This window comes from Acanthaster planci, linkage group LG07 (assembly GCF_054643075.1).
Source record: "Acanthaster planci isolate LZ-2023a linkage group LG07, COTS_SCS, whole genome shotgun sequence".
NCBI lineage: Eukaryota > Metazoa > Echinodermata > Asteroidea > Valvatida > Acanthasteridae > Acanthaster > Acanthaster planci.
In genome coordinates this window covers 3047706-3051719 of record NC_141783.1, presented here as the reverse complement: position 1 = coordinate 3051719, position 4014 = coordinate 3047706, and the positions used below count along the sequence as shown (strand labels likewise).

The window sequence follows — 4014 nt, the reverse complement described above, 5'->3', positions numbered from 1 at the left end:
TAGTGACATCGCCACGAATGGGATCATCAAGAACTACCACGTCTACAACCACTTCCACCCCTTCAGCCCCTCCGATGAATCTCTCATCTCTTTTGACTGAAATAATAACAGACCCTAAAGACAGCTTGTCTTCTGAGACAAACTTTGCGCTATCCTTGGTCCGTTTATTATTTTCGAAGGAAAAGATGAGGGCAAGTAACTGTAGGGGCATGACGGGGAAGAGAAAGCTTGACCCGGTCAGATTAAACCACGTCAAAGGAATCATGAAGGGTCAAACATCCCTCCTTCCAGAAACGTTTGAGAAGTATTGGCGAAGAGATTGTTTTAAGGTCATTGATGACGGATGCAGATGACTCAATTGCTCAAAATCCTTCCTGTAATTGGTAAAATTAACTACAATTTAGCTAGGGCAAAGAAAATACGGTTTCTGGTCAGGAGCTAGCTCCAAAAGTGGTGTGGCGACACAGTTTCTTTTTTTCCCTTCACTATTTTTTCTGGAAATGATGCACATGTATGCGTACATACATGTATATGTACAACACAGGATGTCCATCGCGACTGCAGGCGCACATGCAATGCAAGCCGCTACAACACTCAAACAGACTTACCCCCCAACATTTTTTACTGTGGGTTTGTGTACAAATGTCTAGTATTTGACAATTGACCCCTACTTTTTCTCTTGAGGAACTTGAAAATTAGTTTACATGTAACACAATTCCTGTAAATTGCTCACATACTGCCAACCTTGATGTATTTATGTGAAGAAAAGTTTTCACACTTCTTGTGCAAGAACTAGAGTCACAAGAATGATGCGTGGCTTTCCGTTAAAATTTTTGTTTGAATCTTCCAGAAGGATAGCACTTAAACAATACACATCACCTCTCTGATCATTCCAAAAATAACAAAAATTACAAGTACTTCTGGTTTAGACCAGAAAATGAGGTCACATTAGTTGGGTTACCTCTGTCAAAAATACAGTGCATAGAAGCCTGTTCACAGTAACAACCAGTGACAGGAATATGTGTACAAACTCTACACATACATGCACAAATATACATGTACATATGTGTACATGTACCTCAAAAAAGAAATTTCAACAAAAATAAAGCGTACTGCCGACTGTCACAAAACGAAAGTATACATTCAAGTTTTCTACACCTGTTGAAATGCTGCTGAAGAAGATAGGTTGCAAAATGTGCATGCATACCATCACCTAACTTTTTGAAGTAACAAAGGTCTAAAGTTTTCCAAACACTTATTTTGGCACTGGATTCATATTCGTGGGATCTTTTCCAAGGATTAACATCTAAAAGAAATGTAATAAGTCTTTTTTTTTTTCATTTCCAGGGAAGCTGCACTTATTAGCAGTGGGCCAACGGAAGATTTCTGTCTGTGTACAACATGGGACTGGCAGCCAATGACTACTGGAGCAGAAGGTGGCTGCTGTATTGCAGTTAAGAGGTACACCATATTGACAGCAGTGACAGTGAGAGGGAAGAGCTTGACATGGGAACTTCATTGAGGAGGAGTCCTTGTCATCCATTTCTTCCTATCCTGTTTATATTCCACATAGGGTGCCACTTAACTGTGGTGCTGTAGTCTTTGGGGTGTCAAACCCTCTCTATTTGGAGGGAAAATATCCAACTTGCTACATTTTTTCATTGAAGTACCCCTCAAAACCCAAATCTTTGATCACTTTTTTGATTCAACACATCTTTCTGTCTTAACAGGGTTAAGAAAACGAATTTTGCCTTTTGATGTTTGTCTATTTCTTGTGAAGGTTTTGAAGGAAATACATCAAATACATTAATTCACCGATTATTTTTATGGGGACAGCACAGCAATAGCAGGGCTGTCACATGGAGGGACATATTGTTATCAATTTTCATAACACTTTTTAATTTAGATGAGTTGGATGGCTGGTTGGTCAGTGGGTTCATGGTTGATTGTTTGTAAATTTGGTTTGTCTGGGTGTAGTGGTAATTGTTCCAGTACCATATTCCCTATAGGCTTACCTCCCCCAGCCCTTTTTTTGTTCAGTCAAGTGTAAATCATTCATGCTGAAAGAGTAGCTGTCTGCTTGTTAAATAGTTGTATTTTCAACTGAGCATGTCACTATCAAGACTTATTTGAAAAGGAAAATGTTGTGAGTAAAGTTTGTTTTCAGAACATTACTCTTTCAAATGATATGAAAATCACATCTGCTGAAACAGCAAAGTTAATTCTTTGCTTTGTTTTTTAACCAGTTTCATCCATTCAACAGGAAACCTGTCTATTGCGTATTATGACAATTTTATTCTGATGAGAATCTTAGGATAGTTTGTCATCATTGTAAAGCAAATTGAAATGGAAATTGCTTCTTGCCTGCAATAGCTACAGTGTAACGTGACCCAAATCCATTAAGAAGCCTACATATACAAGTTTACGGCAGGTGGAAACTTTTTTCTCAATACACCAATACCTTTCACTGTAACACGTTTAAGGGAAGTATTTTTCAAAAATCAAAATGACCCCTTCACTGAAGTGTATTTATTACTTTCGAGTACACTAAATGTTATCTTTTGCCATTTCCATGTACATGCACTGTAGATGATCACTCATCAGATCTTCTGTTTCTACAACATGCACTGACGACAAACCCAAGGCAACATCTGTAATGGATAGTAAGGTATTACATGTATATTAAGATTAGTTTCAATTGACATTTTAATTTTTTCCTGGTAACTTATAGACTTAATGTGAACATTGTCATAGTTCTAATAGGTGGTTGAGATAAGTAGACTGAATCCTGCTAAATAATGCTAATTATGAGCATTTTGCCTTTTTAATTCAGATATCGGATATCACAACTGACTCTGTCAGTCCAATGCTGGTTGATGTAATACATGTAAACACTGACTTCTTTCTACTTTATTCTTTCTTAATATGTACGGCAAGTTGACATCCTATACTATTGGTAAGCTTGTGCTCAAAGATGTCTTGTAAAAAATGATTGATGAAATCTTTAACTGTAACTTGCAAAGAGAGCAATCATGTACCGGTATTTAGGTTGGAACATCTGTTATCCCATTAGTATGAGTTCTTCCAAAATGATCTTGGAAATACTTAATGATGAAATGTTAAATGTTAAATATTCTCCACACATGTACATGTAGATGTACAATAGAACTTGTTACTAGAAGCACTGTTCATACGACATTCTGCTTTTAACAAGGATATTACTTCCCAATCCTTTGCTATTCGTACATTTCATTTCGGGTAACACAAGGTTCTGTTTTGATTAATGGGGTTCATCTGTATTTCTTGGTGTGTGTGCAGGACCCTATCCCTTGGCCAGTTTTGCAAAGCAGCACACAGCTGCACAAGGGACGGGTGAGCTCAACACTTCCAGAAGACCCAAAGCTGACATGATTGGCACAGCAAGTAAATGACATCTGGGAGTGCATGCGGGACTTGAGATCTCATCCAAGTTTCCAGCCCACATGCAGACCTGCAAAACCAGCAAACACTCCATCTTGTCCCCCCCTTGCTCCCAAAGTGATCACTCCTGTGACTTATCTCGCCATCCAGGCAGTGGACAGTCCAACCCCACTCAGCCCTGTCCTTCCCAAGGACCCCCATAATGCAACCATCGACAACTCTTTCTCCAGCAACAATTTGCGAAGCAAGAGACAATGCCACTTCCGTACCAAATTATGCTCTGTCTCTTGTTCGCAAACTGTAATACAGAGAAGGAAATGAAAGTGGGAAACTGTAAGGGGGTCAAAGGTAAACAATGTTCGTATCTGCATACATTCATTACATCATGGTAAAATGTCTGTTACACAGAAAGTTGTCATTTACAGTTGAATTTGCACCAACACTTTCCAGTTGAGTTGTTCTTAATGTACTTAAAATAGATGGCATAAAAGAAGTTTGGTTCATATTGGTTAATTTTGTTAATTTTTACTTTTGTGTTGGCAAAGTGCCACATGTTAATATGTGTTAATTTGTTGTTAATATGTTCGTACTGAG

The 4014-nt window shown here is 38.2% G+C and overlaps 1 long non-coding RNA gene across 1 annotated transcript; it reads left to right on the top strand.

Annotated features, from left to right (window-relative positions):
* The first annotated feature begins 417 nt into the window (after nucleotides 1–417).
* LOC147798536 (uncharacterized) lies at nucleotides 418–4014 on the top strand. The gene is made up of 3 exons (XR_015425796.1): nucleotides 418–1461; nucleotides 2590–2956; nucleotides 3319–4014. It is a non-coding gene; the product is annotated as an uncharacterized LOC147798536 (long non-coding RNA).